This window comes from Carcharodon carcharias, chromosome 33 (assembly GCF_017639515.1).
Source record: "Carcharodon carcharias isolate sCarCar2 chromosome 33, sCarCar2.pri, whole genome shotgun sequence".
NCBI classification, from domain to species: domain Eukaryota; kingdom Metazoa; phylum Chordata; class Chondrichthyes; order Lamniformes; family Lamnidae; genus Carcharodon; species Carcharodon carcharias.
In genome coordinates, this window is record NC_054499.1 from 20,329,299 (window position 1) to 20,344,883 (window position 15,585).

At 46.7% G+C, this 15,585-nt stretch overlaps 15 non-coding genes across 15 annotated transcripts; all 15 read left to right on the forward strand.

Annotated features, from left to right (window-relative positions):
- The first annotated feature begins 297 nt into the window (after positions 1–297).
- On the forward strand, positions 298–369 carry trnaq-cug. The gene has a single exon. It is a non-coding gene; the product is annotated as a tRNA-Gln (tRNA).
- A 282-nt stretch (positions 370–651) lies between these two features.
- trnaq-uug lies at positions 652–723 on the forward strand. Its single transcript has one exon. It is a non-coding gene; the product is annotated as a tRNA-Gln (tRNA).
- A 976-nt stretch (positions 724–1,699) lies between these two features.
- On the forward strand, positions 1,700–1,771 carry trnaq-cug. Its single transcript has one exon. It is a non-coding gene; the product is annotated as a tRNA-Gln (tRNA).
- Positions 1,772–2,076: 305 nt separating this feature from the next.
- On the forward strand, positions 2,077–2,148 carry trnaq-uug. Its single transcript has one exon. It is a non-coding gene; the product is annotated as a tRNA-Gln (tRNA).
- A 1,327-nt stretch (positions 2,149–3,475) lies between these two features.
- trnaq-uug lies at positions 3,476–3,547 on the forward strand. Its single transcript has one exon. It is a non-coding gene; the product is annotated as a tRNA-Gln (tRNA).
- Positions 3,548–4,878: 1,331 nt separating this feature from the next.
- On the forward strand, positions 4,879–4,950 carry trnaq-uug. The gene has a single exon. It is a non-coding gene; the product is annotated as a tRNA-Gln (tRNA).
- A 976-nt stretch (positions 4,951–5,926) lies between these two features.
- trnaq-cug lies at positions 5,927–5,998 on the forward strand. Its single transcript has one exon. It is a non-coding gene; the product is annotated as a tRNA-Gln (tRNA).
- Positions 5,999–6,303: 305 nt separating this feature from the next.
- On the forward strand, positions 6,304–6,375 carry trnaq-uug. The gene has a single exon. It is a non-coding gene; the product is annotated as a tRNA-Gln (tRNA).
- A 1,327-nt stretch (positions 6,376–7,702) lies between these two features.
- Positions 7,703–7,774, forward strand: trnaq-uug. The gene has a single exon. It is a non-coding gene; the product is annotated as a tRNA-Gln (tRNA).
- A 1,331-nt stretch (positions 7,775–9,105) lies between these two features.
- trnaq-uug lies at positions 9,106–9,177 on the forward strand. Its single transcript has one exon. It is a non-coding gene; the product is annotated as a tRNA-Gln (tRNA).
- A 976-nt stretch (positions 9,178–10,153) lies between these two features.
- Positions 10,154–10,225, forward strand: trnaq-cug. The gene has a single exon. It is a non-coding gene; the product is annotated as a tRNA-Gln (tRNA).
- A 305-nt stretch (positions 10,226–10,530) lies between these two features.
- trnaq-uug lies at positions 10,531–10,602 on the forward strand. Its single transcript has one exon. It is a non-coding gene; the product is annotated as a tRNA-Gln (tRNA).
- Positions 10,603–13,333: 2,731 nt separating this feature from the next.
- Positions 13,334–13,405, forward strand: trnaq-uug. The gene has a single exon. It is a non-coding gene; the product is annotated as a tRNA-Gln (tRNA).
- A 976-nt stretch (positions 13,406–14,381) lies between these two features.
- trnaq-cug lies at positions 14,382–14,453 on the forward strand. The gene has a single exon. It is a non-coding gene; the product is annotated as a tRNA-Gln (tRNA).
- A 305-nt stretch (positions 14,454–14,758) lies between these two features.
- trnaq-uug lies at positions 14,759–14,830 on the forward strand. The gene has a single exon. It is a non-coding gene; the product is annotated as a tRNA-Gln (tRNA).
- Positions 14,831–15,585: the final 755 nt, after the last annotated feature.

Below are 15,585 nucleotides of genomic sequence, written 5' to 3' on the forward strand. Positions count from 1 at the left end.
CTCATGGCTCACCTTCAAATGACCTGCCAACGCAAGTCCGTTGCCTTACCAGGAACAAGTGTGCACTTTCAAACGTAATGATTTGATGAAGCCTTTGATGAGCTCTCCTGAAATCTCCCTATTTGACATGTGTCAAAATTGTTTGATACAATCTGGCTGTGAAGTGTCTTGCAAACAGTTCCCTTGTCAAGGGCATCAAGTAACAACGTGTCGTTGTCGCTGTTCCGGTTGCTGCCATGTTAAATGTAAGAAGTAATCTTCTTTGAGCAACGATTCAGTGTACAAAAGCGTCTTCTGGGTTCCATGGTGTAATGGTGAGCACTCTGGACTCTGAATCCAGCGATCCGAGTTCAAGTCTCGTTGGAACCTTGTACTCTTGACAATCTCGCTGTCAAGTTTGGCCAATTGTGTATTATTCTAGAGGGCAAATTTTGAACCAGCTCCCCTGCCATTTGAATGCGCATGACTGAACCTCTTGCACCAGTTTCCTGCAGTGTCATTGTTTTGGCTCTTGGCCCTGCTCTTTATCTGTCCCATTGAAAGGATGCCACAGTTTGTGTCACACGAGGAGAACCATTCGATGGTTTGCTTGGAACTTTGGCGCCAATGTGAATGCAGAAAAGACATGAGCCTGATGTCAGCTGACATGTAGGTTCCATGGTGTAACGGTGAGCACTCTGGACTTTGAATCCAGTGATCCGAGTTCAAATCTCGGTGGAACCAAGTTTCTCGTTTGCCCAGCTGCTGTTAAAATTTGAGGTAGGCGAGTGGATACTTGACGAGCTCATGGTCTCTGCTGATTACAGAGCCTTTCCTGGCTTTCACCTCTTCATATTCTTGAGCGATAGGAGGCTCAGGCTGATGCTATATTCCTGAGGGGGAGGTGGCAGTGGTATTGGGTGCAAGGCATTTGAAATTCAGCAGGCAACAAGCTCGAAAGAATTCAAGGACAGGCAGATATCACATCCATTGCATCCTAGAAGTGCCCCAGTTTTATCCCGTCTTTCCTGGTCAGGTCTCGTACATCACTGCCTAGCAATGCTCATTCACGGATCATTTGGCAAGAGTGTCATATTACGAAGAGCCGGGAAGAGAAGCAGCAATGTCTCAAATGGCAGCTTGAACACAGCTCTTTCATTTGCAGAGCAGACAAACTTAGGAGCAGAGCAAGTGCGAGATCTGAAGAAATATGTTGCAAAACATGAAGCCAACGTGAAATGGTGGACATGGAAGATAAAGCACTTGCAATTTTGCTCCCGATATCGTTTGCGAACATTCTTGTGGCTCAGCAAAACGTCGCAATTTGCAGTGCAGCTCAACGTCTCAAACTGTGTTCACTCGCCATAAATCCTTCTCCGTGGGAGGCTGCCTGAGGCTTTGGCAAGCAGTTCGCAACCTAGGTCTCATGGCTCACCTTGAAATGACCTGCCAACGCAAGTCCGTTGCCTCACCAGGAACAAGTCCGCACTTTCAAATGTAATGATTTGATGAAGCCTTTGATGAGCTCTCCTGAAATCTTCCTATTTGACATGTGTCAAAATTGTTTGATATAATCTGGCTGTGAAGTGTCTTGCCAACAGTTCCCTTGTCAACGGCATCAAGTAACGACATGTCGTTGTCGCTGTTCCGGCTGCTGCCATGTTAAATGTAAAAGGTAATCTTCTTTGAGCAACGATTCAGGGCAGAAATGCATCTTCTGGGTTCCATGGTGTAATGGTGAGCACTCTGGACTCTGGATCCAGCGATCCGAGTTCAAATCTCAGTGGAACCTCATACTTTTGTCAATCTCGCTGTCAAGCTTGGCCAATTGCGTCTCCTTTACAATTGCCATGGCGTACGATTCGAGAGGTCAAATTTTGAACCAGCTCCCCTGCCATTTGAATGCGCATGACTGAGCCTCTTGCACCAGTTTCCTGCAGTGTCATTATTTTGGCTCTTGGCCCTGCTCTTTATCTGTCCCATTGAAAGGATGCCACAGTTTGTGTCACATGATGAGAACCATTCGATGGTTCGCTTGGAACTTTGGCGCCAATGTGAATGCAGAAAAGACATGAGCCTGATGTCAGCTGACATGTAGGTTCCATGGTGTAACGGTGAGCACTCTGGACTTTGAATCCAGTGATCCGAGTTCAAATCTCGGTGGAACCAAGTTTCTCGTTTGCCAAGCTGCTGTTAAAATTTGAGGTAGGCGAGTGGAAACTTGATGAGCTCATGGTCACTGCTGATTACAGAGCCTTTCCTGGCTTTCACCTCTTCATATTCTTGAACGATAGGAGGCTCAGGCTGATGCTATATTCCTGAGGTGGAGGCAGTTTTGGCATTGGGTGCATGGCATTTGAAATTCAACAGGCAATCTCGAAAGACTTCAAGGGCAGGCAGATATCACTTCAATTGCGTCCTAGAAGTGCACCAGTTTTATCCCGTCTTTCCTGTTCGGGTCTCGTACATCACTGCCTAGCAATGCTCGTTCACGGATCATTTGGCAAGAGTGTCATATTACGAGGAGCCGGGAAGAGAAGCAGCAATGTCACAAATGGCAGCTTGAACGCAGCTCTTTCATTTGCAGAGCAGACAAACTTAGGAGCAGAGTAAGTGCGAGATCTGAAGCAACATGTTGCAAAACATGAAGCCAATGTGAAATGGTGGACATGGAACATAATGCGCTTGCAATTTTGCTCCCGATATCATTTGCAAACATTCTTGTGGTTCAGCAAAACGTCGCAATTTGCAGTGCAGCTCGACGTCTCAAACTATGTTCACTCGCCCTAAATCCTTCTCCGTGGGAGGCTGCCTGAGGCTTTGGCAAGCAGTTCGCAACCTAGGTCTCATGGCTCACCTTGAAATGACCTGCCAACGCAAGTCCGTTGCCTCACCAGGAACAAGTGTGCACTTTCAAACGTAATGATTTGATGAAGCCTTTGATGAGCTCTCCTGAAATCTCCCTATTTGACATGTGTCAAAATTGTTTGATACAATCTGGCTGTGAAGTGTCTTGCAAACAGTTCCCTTGTCAAGGGCATCAAGTAACAACGTGCCGTTGTCGCTCTTCCGGTTCCTGCCTTATTAAATGTAAGAAGCAATCTTCTTTGAGCAACGATTCAGTGTGTAAAAGCATCTTCTTGGTGCCTTGGTGTAATGGTGAGCACTCTGGACTCTGAATCCCGCAATCTGAGTTCAAATCTTGGTGGAACCTTGTACTGTTGACAATCTCGCTGTCAAGTTTGGCCAATTGCGTACGATTCGAGAGGGCAAATTTTGAACCAGCTCCCCTGCCATTTGAATGCGCATGACTGAGCCTCTTGCACCTGTTTCCTGCAGTGTCATTATTTTGGCTCTTGGCCCTGCTCTTTATCTGTCCCATTGAAAGGATGCCACAGTTTGTGTCACACAAGGAGAACCATTCGATGGTTCGCTTGGAACTTTGGCGCCAATGTGAATGCAGAAAAGACTTGAGCCTGATGTCAGCTGACATGTAGGTTCCATGGTGTAACGGTGAGAACTCTGGACTTTGAATCAAGTGATCCGAGTTCAAATCTCGGTGGAACCAAGTTTCTCGTTTGCCAAGCTGCTGTTAAAATTTGAGGTAGGCGAGTGGATACTTGACGAGCTCATGGTCTCTGCTGATTACAGAACCTTTCCTGGCTTTCACCTCTTCATATTCTTGAGTGATAGGAGGCTCAGGCTGATGTTATATTCCTGAGGGGGAGGTGGCAGTTGCACTGGGTGCAACGCATTTGAAATTCAGCAGGCAACAAGTTCGAAAGAATTCAGGGGCAGGCAGGTATCACTTCCATTGCATCCTAGAAGTGCCCCACTTTTATCCCGTCTTTCCTGGTCAGGTCTCGTACATCACTGCCTAGCAATGCTCATTCACGGATCATTAGGCAAGAGTGTCATATTACGAGGAGCCAGGAAGAGAAGCAGCAATGTCACAAATGGAAGCTTGAACGCAGCCCTTTCATTTGCAGAGCAGACAAACTTAGCAGCAGAGCAAGTGCGAGATCTGAAGCAATATGTTGCAAAACATGAAGCCAACGTGAAATGGTGAACATGGAACATAATGTGCTTGCAATTTTGCCTCCTTATATCTTTTGCAAACTTTCTTGTGGATCAGCAAAACGTCGCAATTTGCAGTGCAGCTCGACGTCTCAAACTATGTTCACTCGCCATAAATCCTTCTCCGTGGGAGGCTGCCTGTGGCTTTGGCAAGCAGTTGGCAACCTAGGTCTCATGGCTCACCTTCAAATGACCTGCCAACGCAAGTCCGTTGCCTCACCAGGAACAAGTGTGCACTTTCAAACGTAATGATTTGATGAAGCCTTTGATGAGCTCTCCTGAAATCTCCCTATTTGACATGTGTCAAAATTGTTTGATACAATCTGGCTGTGAAGTGTCTTGCAAACAGTTCCCTTGTCAAGGGCATCAAGTAACAATGTGTCGTTGTCGCTGTTCCGGTTCCAGCCCTGTTAAATGTAAGAAGTAATCTTCTTTGAGCAACGATTCAGTGTGCAAAAGCATCTTCTTGGTGCCTTGGTGTAATGGTGAGCACTCTGGACTCTGACTCCAGCAATCTGAGTTCACATCTTGGTGGAACCTTGTACTGTTGACAATCTCGCTGTCAAGCTTGGCCAATTGCGTATTATTCTAGAGGGCAAATTTTGAACCAGCTCCCCTGCCATTTGAATGCGCATGACTGAGCCTCTTGCACCAGTTTCCTGCAGTGTCATTGTTTTGGCTCTTGGCCCTGCTCTTTATCTGTCCCATTGAAAGGATGCCACAGTTTGTGTCACACGAGGAGAACCATTCGATGGTTTGCTTGGAACTTTGGCGCCAATGTGAATGCAGAAAAGACATGAGCCTGATTTCAGCTGACATGTAGGTTCCATGGTGTAACGGTGAGCACTCTGGACTTTGAATCCAGTGATCCGAGTTCAAATCTCGGTGGAACCAAGTTTCTCGTTTGCCAAGCTGCTGTTAAAATTTGAGGTAGGCGAGTGGATACTTGATGAGCTCATGGTCTCTGCTGATTACAGAGCCTTTCCTGGCTTTCACCTCTTCATATTCTTGAGCGATAGGAGGCTCCGGCTGATGCTATATTCCTGGGGGGGTGGTGGCAGTTGTATTGGGTGCAAGGCATTTGAAATTCAGCAGGCAACAAGCTCGAAAGAATTCAAGGACAGGCAGATATCACATCCATTGCATCCTAGAAGTGCCCCAGTTTTATCCCGTCTTTCCTGGTCAGGTCTCGTACATCACTGCCTAGCAATGCTCATTCACGGATCATTTGGCAAGAGTGTCATATTACGAAGAGCCGGGAAGAGAAGCAGCAATGTCTCAAATGGCAGCTTGAACACAGCTCTTTCATTTGCAGAGCAGACAAACTTAGGAGCAGAGCAAGTGCGAGATCTGAAGAAATATGTTGCAAAACATGAAGCCAACGTGAAATGGTGGACATGGAAGATAAAGCACTTGCAATTTTGCTCCCGATATCGTTTGCGAACATTCTTGTGGCTCAGCAAAACGTCGCAATTTGCAGTGCAGCTCAACGTCTCAAACTGTGTTCACTCGCCATAAATCCTTCTCCGTGGGAGGCTGCCTGAGGCTTTGGCAAGCAGTTCGCAACCTAGGTCTCATGGCTCACCTTGAAATGACCTGCCAACGCAAGTCCGTTGCCTCACCAGGAACAAGTCCGCACTTTCAAATGTAATGATTTGATGAAGCCTTTGATGAGCTCTCCTGAAATCTTCCTATTTGACATGTGTCAAAATTGTTTGATATAATCTGGCTGTGAAGTGTCTTGCCAACAGTTCCCTTGTCAACGGCATCAAGTAACGACATGTCGTTGTCGCTGTTCCGGCTGCTGCCATGTTAAATGTAAAAGGTAATCTTCTTTGAGCAACGATTCAGGGCAGAAATGCATCTTCTGGGTTCCATGGTGTAATGGTGAGCACTCTGGACTCTGGATCCAGCGATCCGAGTTCAAATCTCAGTGGAACCTCATACTTTTGTCAATCTCGCTGTCAAGCTTGGCCAATTGCGTCTCCTTTACAATTGCCATGGCGTACGATTCGAGAGGTCAAATTTTGAACCAGCTCCCCTGCCATTTGAATGCGCATGACTGAGCCTCTTGCACCAGTTTCCTGCAGTGTCATTATTTTGGCTCTTGGCCCTGCTCTTTATCTGTCCCATTGAAAGGATGCCACAGTTTGTGTCACATGATGAGAACCATTCGATGGTTCGCTTGGAACTTTGGCGCCAATGTGAATGCAGAAAAGACATGAGCCTGATGTCAGCTGACATGTAGGTTCCATGGTGTAACGGTGAGCACTCTGGACTTTGAATCCAGTGATCCGAGTTCAAATCTCGGTGGAACCAAGTTTCTCGTTTGCCAAGCTGCTGTTAAAATTTGAGGTAGGCGAGTGGAAACTTGATGAGCTCATGGTCACTGCTGATTACAGAGCCTTTCCTGGCTTTCACCTCTTCATATTCTTGAACGATAGGAGGCTCAGGCTGATGCTATATTCCTGAGGTGGAGGCAGTTTTGGCATTGGGTGCATGGCATTTGAAATTCAACAGGCAATCTCGAAAGACTTCAAGGGCAGGCAGATATCACTTCAATTGCGTCCTAGAAGTGCACCAGTTTTATCCCGTCTTTCCTGTTCGGGTCTCGTACATCACTGCCTAGCAATGCTCGTTCACGGATCATTTGGCAAGAGTGTCATATTACGAGGAGCCGGGAAGAGAAGCAGCAATGTCACAAATGGCAGCTTGAACGCAGCTCTTTCATTTGCAGAGCAGACAAACTTAGGAGCAGAGTAAGTGCGAGATCTGAAGCAACATGTTGCAAAACATGAAGCCAATGTGAAATGGTGGACATGGAACATAATGCGCTTGCAATTTTGCTCCCGATATCATTTGCAAACATTCTTGTGGTTCAGCAAAACGTCGCAATTTGCAGTGCAGCTCGACGTCTCAAACTATGTTCACTCGCCCTAAATCCTTCTCCGTGGGAGGCTGCCTGAGGCTTTGGCAAGCAGTTCGCAACCTAGGTCTCATGGCTCACCTTGAAATGACCTGCCAACGCAAGTCCGTTGCCTCACCAGGAACAAGTGTGCACTTTCAAACGTAATGATTTGATGAAGCCTTTGATGAGCTCTCCTGAAATCTCCCTATTTGACATGTGTCAAAATTGTTTGATACAATCTGGCTGTGAAGTGTCTTGCAAACAGTTCCCTTGTCAAGGGCATCAAGTAACAACGTGCCGTTGTCGCTCTTCCGGTTCCTGCCTTATTAAATGTAAGAAGCAATCTTCTTTGAGCAACGATTCAGTGTGTAAAAGCATCTTCTTGGTGCCTTGGTGTAATGGTGAGCACTCTGGACTCTGAATCCCGCAATCTGAGTTCAAATCTTGGTGGAACCTTGTACTGTTGACAATCTCGCTGTCAAGTTTGGCCAATTGCGTACGATTCGAGAGGGCAAATTTTGAACCAGCTCCCCTGCCATTTGAATGCGCATGACTGAGCCTCTTGCACCTGTTTCCTGCAGTGTCATTATTTTGGCTCTTGGCCCTGCTCTTTATCTGTCCCATTGAAAGGATGCCACAGTTTGTGTCACACAAGGAGAACCATTCGATGGTTCGCTTGGAACTTTGGCGCCAATGTGAATGCAGAAAAGACTTGAGCCTGATGTCAGCTGACATGTAGGTTCCATGGTGTAACGGTGAGAACTCTGGACTTTGAATCAAGTGATCCGAGTTCAAATCTCGGTGGAACCAAGTTTCTCGTTTGCCAAGCTGCTGTTAAAATTTGAGGTAGGCGAGTGGATACTTGACGAGCTCATGGTCTCTGCTGATTACAGAACCTTTCCTGGCTTTCACCTCTTCATATTCTTGAGTGATAGGAGGCTCAGGCTGATGTTATATTCCTGAGGGGGAGGTGGCAGTTGCACTGGGTGCAACGCATTTGAAATTCAGCAGGCAACAAGTTCGAAAGAATTCAGGGGCAGGCAGGTATCACTTCCATTGCATCCTAGAAGTGCCCCACTTTTATCCCGTCTTTCCTGGTCAGGTCTCGTACATCACTGCCTAGCAATGCTCATTCACGGATCATTAGGCAAGAGTGTCATATTACGAGGAGCCAGGAAGAGAAGCAGCAATGTCACAAATGGAAGCTTGAACGCAGCCCTTTCATTTGCAGAGCAGACAAACTTAGCAGCAGAGCAAGTGCGAGATCTGAAGCAATATGTTGCAAAACATGAAGCCAACGTGAAATGGTGAACATGGAACATAATGTGCTTGCAATTTTGCCTCCTTATATCTTTTGCAAACTTTCTTGTGGATCAGCAAAACGTCGCAATTTGCAGTGCAGCTCGACGTCTCAAACTATGTTCACTCGCCATAAATCCTTCTCCGTGGGAGGCTGCCTGTGGCTTTGGCAAGCAGTTGGCAACCTAGGTCTCATGGCTCACCTTCAAATGACCTGCCAACGCAAGTCCGTTGCCTCACCAGGAACAAGTGTGCACTTTCAAACGTAATGATTTGATGAAGCCTTTGATGAGCTCTCCTGAAATCTCCCTATTTGACATGTGTCAAAATTGTTTGATACAATCTGGCTGTGAAGTGTCTTGCAAACAGTTCCCTTGTCAAGGGCATCAAGTAACAATGTGTCGTTGTCGCTGTTCCGGTTCCAGCCCTGTTAAATGTAAGAAGTAATCTTCTTTGAGCAACGATTCAGTGTGCAAAAGCATCTTCTTGGTGCCTTGGTGTAATGGTGAGCACTCTGGACTCTGACTCCAGCAATCTGAGTTCACATCTTGGTGGAACCTTGTACTGTTGACAATCTCGCTGTCAAGCTTGGCCAATTGCGTATTATTCTAGAGGGCAAATTTTGAACCAGCTCCCCTGCCATTTGAATGCGCATGACTGAGCCTCTTGCACCAGTTTCCTGCAGTGTCATTGTTTTGGCTCTTGGCCCTGCTCTTTATCTGTCCCATTGAAAGGATGCCACAGTTTGTGTCACACGAGGAGAACCATTCGATGGTTTGCTTGGAACTTTGGCGCCAATGTGAATGCAGAAAAGACATGAGCCTGATTTCAGCTGACATGTAGGTTCCATGGTGTAACGGTGAGCACTCTGGACTTTGAATCCAGTGATCCGAGTTCAAATCTCGGTGGAACCAAGTTTCTCGTTTGCCAAGCTGCTGTTAAAATTTGAGGTAGGCGAGTGGATACTTGATGAGCTCATGGTCTCTGCTGATTACAGAGCCTTTCCTGGCTTTCACCTCTTCATATTCTTGAGCGATAGGAGGCTCCGGCTGATGCTATATTCCTGGGGGGGTGGTGGCAGTTGTATTGGGTGCAAGGCATTTGAAATTCAGCAGGCAACAAGCTCGAAAGAATTCAAGGACAGGCAGATATCACATCCATTGCATCCTAGAAGTGCCCCAGTTTTATCCCGTCTTTCCTGGTCAGGTCTCGTACATCACTGCCTAGCAATGCTCATTCACGGATCATTTGGCAAGAGTGTCATATTACGAAGAGCCGGGAAGAGAAGCAGCAATGTCTCAAATGGCAGCTTGAACACAGCTCTTTCATTTGCAGAGCAGACAAACTTAGGAGCAGAGCAAGTGCGAGATCTGAAGAAATATGTTGCAAAACATGAAGCCAACGTGAAATGGTGGACATGGAAGATAAAGCACTTGCAATTTTGCTCCCGATATCGTTTGCAAACATTCTTGTGGCTCAGCAAAACGTCGCAATTTGCAGTGCAGCTCAACGTCTCAAACTGTGTTCACTCGCCATCAATCCTTCTCCGTGGGAGGCTGCCTGAGGCTTTGGCAAGCAGTTCGCAACCTAGGTCTCATGGCTCACCTTGAAATGACCTGCCAACGCAAGTCCGTTGCCTCACCAGGAACAAGTCCGCACTTTCAAATGTAATGATTTGATGAAGCCTTTGATGAGCTCTCCTGAAATCTTCCTATTTGACATGTGTCAAAATTGTTTGATATAATCTGGCTGTGAAGTGTCTTGCCAACAGTTCCCTTGTCAACGGCATCAAGTAACGACATGTCGTTGTCGCTGTTCCGGCTGCTGCCATGTTAAATGTAAAAGGTAATCTTCTTTGAGCAACGATTCAGGGCAGAAATGCATCTTCTGGGTTCCATGGTGTAATGGTGAGCACTCTGGACTCTGGATCCAGCGATCCGAGTTCAAATCTCAGTGGAACCTCATGCTTTTGTCAATCTCGCTGTCAAGCTTGGCCAATTGCGTCTCCTTTACAATTGCCATGGCGTACGATTCGAGAGGTCAAATTTTGAACCAGCTCCCCTGCCATTTGAATGCGCATGACTGAGCCTCTTGCACCAGTTTCCTGCAGTGTCATCATTTTGGCTCTTGGCCCTGCTCTTTATCTGTCCCATTGAAAGGATGCCACAGTTTGTGTCACACGAGGAGAACCATTCGATGGTTCGCTTGGAACTTTGGCGCCAATGTGAATGCAGAAAAGACATGAGCCTGATGTCAGCTGACATGTAGGTTCCATGGTGTAACGGTGAGCACTCTGGACTTTGAATCCAGTGATCCGAGTTCAAATCTCGGTGGAACCAAGTTTCTCGTTTGCCAAGCTGCTGTTAAAATTTGAGGTAGGCGAGTGGAAACTTGACGAGCTCATGGTCTCTGCTGATTACAGAGACTTTCCTGGCTTTCACCTCTTCATATTCTGGAGCGATAGGAGGCTCACGCTGATGCTATATTCCTGAGGTGGAGGCAGTTTTGGCATTGGGTGCATGGCATTTGAAATTCAACAGGCAATCTCGAAAGACTTCAAGGGCAGGCAGTTATCAATTCAATTGCGTCCTAGAAGTGCACCAGTTTTATCCCTTCTTTCCTGGTCGGGTCTCGTACATCACTGCCTAGCAATGCTCGTTCACGGATCATTTGGCAAGAGTGTCATATTACGAGGAGCCGGGAAGAGAAGCAGCAATGTCACAAATGGCAGCTTGAACGCAGCTCTTTCATTTGCAGAGCAGACAAACTTAGGAGCAGAGTAAGTGCGAGATCTGAAGCAACATGTTGCAAAACATGAAGCCAATGTGAAATGGTGGACATGGAACATAATGCGCTTGCAATTTTGCTCCCGATATCGTTTGCAAACATTCTTGTGGCTCAGCAAAACGTCGCAATTTGCAGTTCAGATCGACGTCTCAAACTATATTCACTCGCCATAAATCCTTCTCCGTGGGAGGCTGCCTGAGGCTTTGGCAAGCAGTTCGCAACCTAGGTCTCATGGTTCACCTTGAAATGACCTGCCAACGCAAGTCCGTTGCCTCACCAGGAACAAGTGTGCACTTTCAAACGTAATGATTTGATGAAGCCTTTGATGAGCTCTCCTGAAATCTCCCTATTTGACATGTGTCAAAATTGTTTGATACAATCTGGCTGTGAAGTGTCTTGCAAACAGTTCCCTTGTCAAGGGCATCAAGTAACAACGTGCCGTTGTCGCTCTTCCGGTTCCTGCCTTATTAAATGTAAGAAGTAATCTTCTTTGAGCAACGATTCAGTGTGTAAAAGCATCTTCTTGGTGCCTTGGTGTAATGGTGAGCACTCTGGACTCTGAATCCAGCAATCTGAGTTCAATTCTTGGTGGAACCTTGTACTGTTGACAATCTCGCTGTCAAGCTTGGCCAATTGCGTACGATTCGAGAGGGCAAATTTTGAACCAGCTCCCCTGCCATTTGAATGCGCATGACTGAGCCTCTTGCACCTGTTTCCTGCAGTGTCATTATTTTGGCTCTTGGCCCTGCTCTTTATCTGTCCCATTGAAAGGATGCCACAGTTTGTGTCACACAAGGAGAACCATTCGATGGTTCGCTTGGAACTTTGGCGCCAATGTGAATGCAGAAAAGACATGAGCCTGATGTCAGCTGACATGTAGGTTCCATGGTGTAACGGTGGGAACTCTGGACTTTGAATCAAGTGATCCGAGTTCAAATCTCGGTGGAACCAAGTTTCTCGTTTGCCAAGCTGCTGTTAAAATTTGAGGTAGGCGAGTGGATACTTGACGAGCTCATGGTCTCTGCTGATTACAGAACCTTTCCTGGCTTTCACCTCTTCATATTCTTGAGCGATAGGAGGCTCAGGCTGATGTTATATTCCTGAGGGGGAGGTGGCAGTTGCACTGGGTGCAACGCATTTGAAATTCAGCAGGCAACAAGTTCGAAAGAATTCAGGGGCAGGCAGGTATCACTTCCATTGCATCCTAGAAGTGCCCCACTTTTATCCCGTCTTTCCTTGTCAGGTCTCGTACATCACTGCCTAGCAATGCTCGTTCACGGATCATTAGGCAAGAGTGTCATATTACGAGGAGCCAGGAAGAGAAGCAGCAATGTCACAAATGGAAGCTTGAACGCAGCCCTTTCATTTGCAGAGCAGACAAACTTAGGAGCAGAGCAAGTGCGAGATCTGAAGCAATATGTTGCAAAACATGAAGCCAACGTGAAATGGTGAACATGGAACATAATGTGCTTGCAATTTTGCCTCCTTATATCTTTTGCAAACTTTCTTGTGGATCAGCAAAACGTCGCAATTTGCAGTGCAGCTCGACGTCTCAAACTATGTTCACTCGCCATAAATCCTTCTCCGTGGGAGGCTGCCTGTGGCTTTGGCAAGCAGTTGGCAACCTAGGTCTCATGGCTCACCTTCAAATGACCTGCCAACGCAAGTCCGTTGCCTCACCAGGAACAAGTGTGCACTTTCAAACGTAATGATTTGATGAAGCCTTTGATGAGCTCTCCTGAAATCTCCCTATTTGACATGTGTCAAAATTGTTTGATACAATCTGGCTGTGAAGTGTCTTGCAAACAGTTCCCTTGTCAAGGGCATCAAGTAACAATGTGTCGTTGTCGCTGTTCCGGTTCCAGCCTTGTTAAATGTAAGAAGTAATCTTCTTTGAGCAACGATTCAGTGTGCAAAAGCATCTTCTTGGTGCCTTGGTGTAATGGTGAGCACTCTGGACTCTGACTCCAGCAATCTGAGTTCACATCTTGGTGGAACCTTGTACTGTTGACAATCTCGCTGTCAAGCTTGGCCAATTGCGTATTATTCTAGAGGGCAAATTTTGAACCAGCTCCCCTGCCATTTGAATGCGCATGAATGAGCCTCTTGCACCAGTTTCCTGCAGTGTCATTGTTTTGGCTCTTGGCCCTGCTCTTTATCTGTCCCATTGAAAGGATGCCACAGTTTGTGTCACACGAGGAGAACCATTCGATAGGTTTGCTTGGAACTTTGGCGCCAATGTGAATGCAGAAAAGACATGAGCCTGATTTCAGCTGACATGTAGGTTCCATGGTGTAACGGTGAGCACTCTGGACTTTGAATCCAGTGATCCGAGTTCAAATCTCGGTGGAACCAAGTTTCTCGTTTGCCAAGCTGCTGTTAAAATTTGAGGTAGGCGAGTGGATACTTGATGAGCTCATGGTCTCTGCTGATTACAGAGCCTTTCCTGGCTTTCACCTCTTCATATTCTTGAGCGATAGGAGGCTCAGGCTGATGCTATATTCCTGAGGGGGAGGTGGCAGTTGTATTGGGTGCAAGGCATTTGAAGTTCAGCAGGCAACAAGCTCAAAAGAATTCAAGGACAGGCAGGTATCACATCCATTGCATCCTAGAAGTGCCCCAGTTTTATCCCGTCTTTCCTGGCCAGGTCTCGTACATCACTGCCTAGCAATGCTCATTCACGGATCATTTGGCAAGAGTGTCATATTACGAAGAGCCGGGAAGAGAAGCAGCAATGTCTCAAATGGCAGCTTGAACACAGCTCTTTCATTTGCAGAGCAGACAAACTTAGGAGCAGAGCAAGTGCGAGATCTGAAGAAATATGTTGCAAAACATGAAGCCAACGTGAAATGGTGGACATGGAAGATAAAGCACTTGCAATTTTGCTCCCGATATCGTTTGCAAACATTCTTGTGGCTCAGCAAAACGTCGCAATTTGCAGTGCAGCTCAACGTCTCAAACTGTGTTCACTCGCCATAAATCCTTCTCCGTGGGAGGCTGCCTGAGGCTTTGGCAAGCAGTTCGCAACCTAGGTCTCATGGCTCACCTTGAAATGACCTGCCAACGCAAGTCCGTTGCCTCACCAGGAACAAGTCCGCACTTTCAAATGTAATGATTTGATGAAGCCTTTGATGAGCTCTCCTGAAATCTTCCTATTTGACATGTGTCAAAATTGTTTGATATAATCTGGCTGTGAAGTGTCTTGCCAACAGTTCCCTTGTCAACGGCATCAAGTAACGACATGTCGTTGTCGCTGTTCCGGCTGCTGCCATGTTAAATGTAAAAAGTAATCTTCTTTGAGCAACGATTCAGGGCAGAAATGCATCTTCTGGGTTCCATGGTGTAATGGTGAGCATTCTGGACTCTGGATCCAGCGATCCGAGTTCAAATCTCAGTGGAACCTCATGCTTTTGTCAATCTCGCTGTCAAGCTTGGCCAATTGCGTCTCCTTTACAATTGCCATGGCGTACGATTCGAGAGGTCAAATTTTGAACCAGCTCCCCTGCCATTTGAATGCGCATGACTGAGCCTCTTGCACCAGTTTCCTGCAGTGTCATTATTTTGGCTCTTGGCCCTGCTCTTTATCTGTCCCATTGAAAGGATGCCACAGTTTGTGTCACACGAGGAGAACCATTCGATGGTTCGCTTGGAACTTTGGCGCCAATGTGAATGCAGAAAAGACATGAGCCTGATGTCAGCTGACATGTAGGTTCCATGGTGTAACGGTGAGCACTCTGGACTTTGAATCCAGTGATCCGAGTTCAAATCTCGGTGGAACCAAGTTTCTCGTTTGCCAAGCTGCTGTTAAAATTTGAGGTAGGCGAGTGGATACTTGACGAGCTCATGGTCTCTGCTGATTACAGAGCCTTTCCTGGCTTTCACCTCTTCATATTCTTGAGCGATAGGAGGCTCACGCTGATGCTATATTCCTGAGGTGGAGGCAGTTTTTGCATTGGGTGCATGGCATTTGAAATTCAACAGACAAGCTCGAAAGACTTCAAGGGCAGGCAGATATCACTTCAATTGCGTCCTAGAAGTGCACCAGTTTTATCCCTTCTTTCCTGGTCGGGTCTCGTACATCACTGCCTAGCAATGCTCGTTCACGGATCATTTGTCAAGAGTGTCATATTACGAGGAGCTGGGAAGAGAAGCAGCAATGTCACAAATGGCAGCTTGAACGCAGCTCTTTCATTTGCAGAGCAGACAAACTTAGGAGCAGAGCAAGTGCGAGATCTGAAGCAATATGTTGCAAAACATGAAGCCAACGTGAAATGGTGGACATGGAACATAAAGCGCTTGCAATTTTGCCTCCTTATATCTTTTGCAAACTTTCTTGTGGCTCAGCAAAACGTCGCAATTTGCAGTGCAGCTCGACGTCTCAAACTATGTTCACTCGCCATAAATCCTTCTCCGTGGGAGGCTGCCTGTGGCTTTGGCAAGCAGTTGGCAACCTAGGTCTCATGGCTCACCTTCAAATGACCTGCCAACGCAAGTCCGTTGCCTTACCAGGAACAAGTGTGCACTTTCAAACGTAA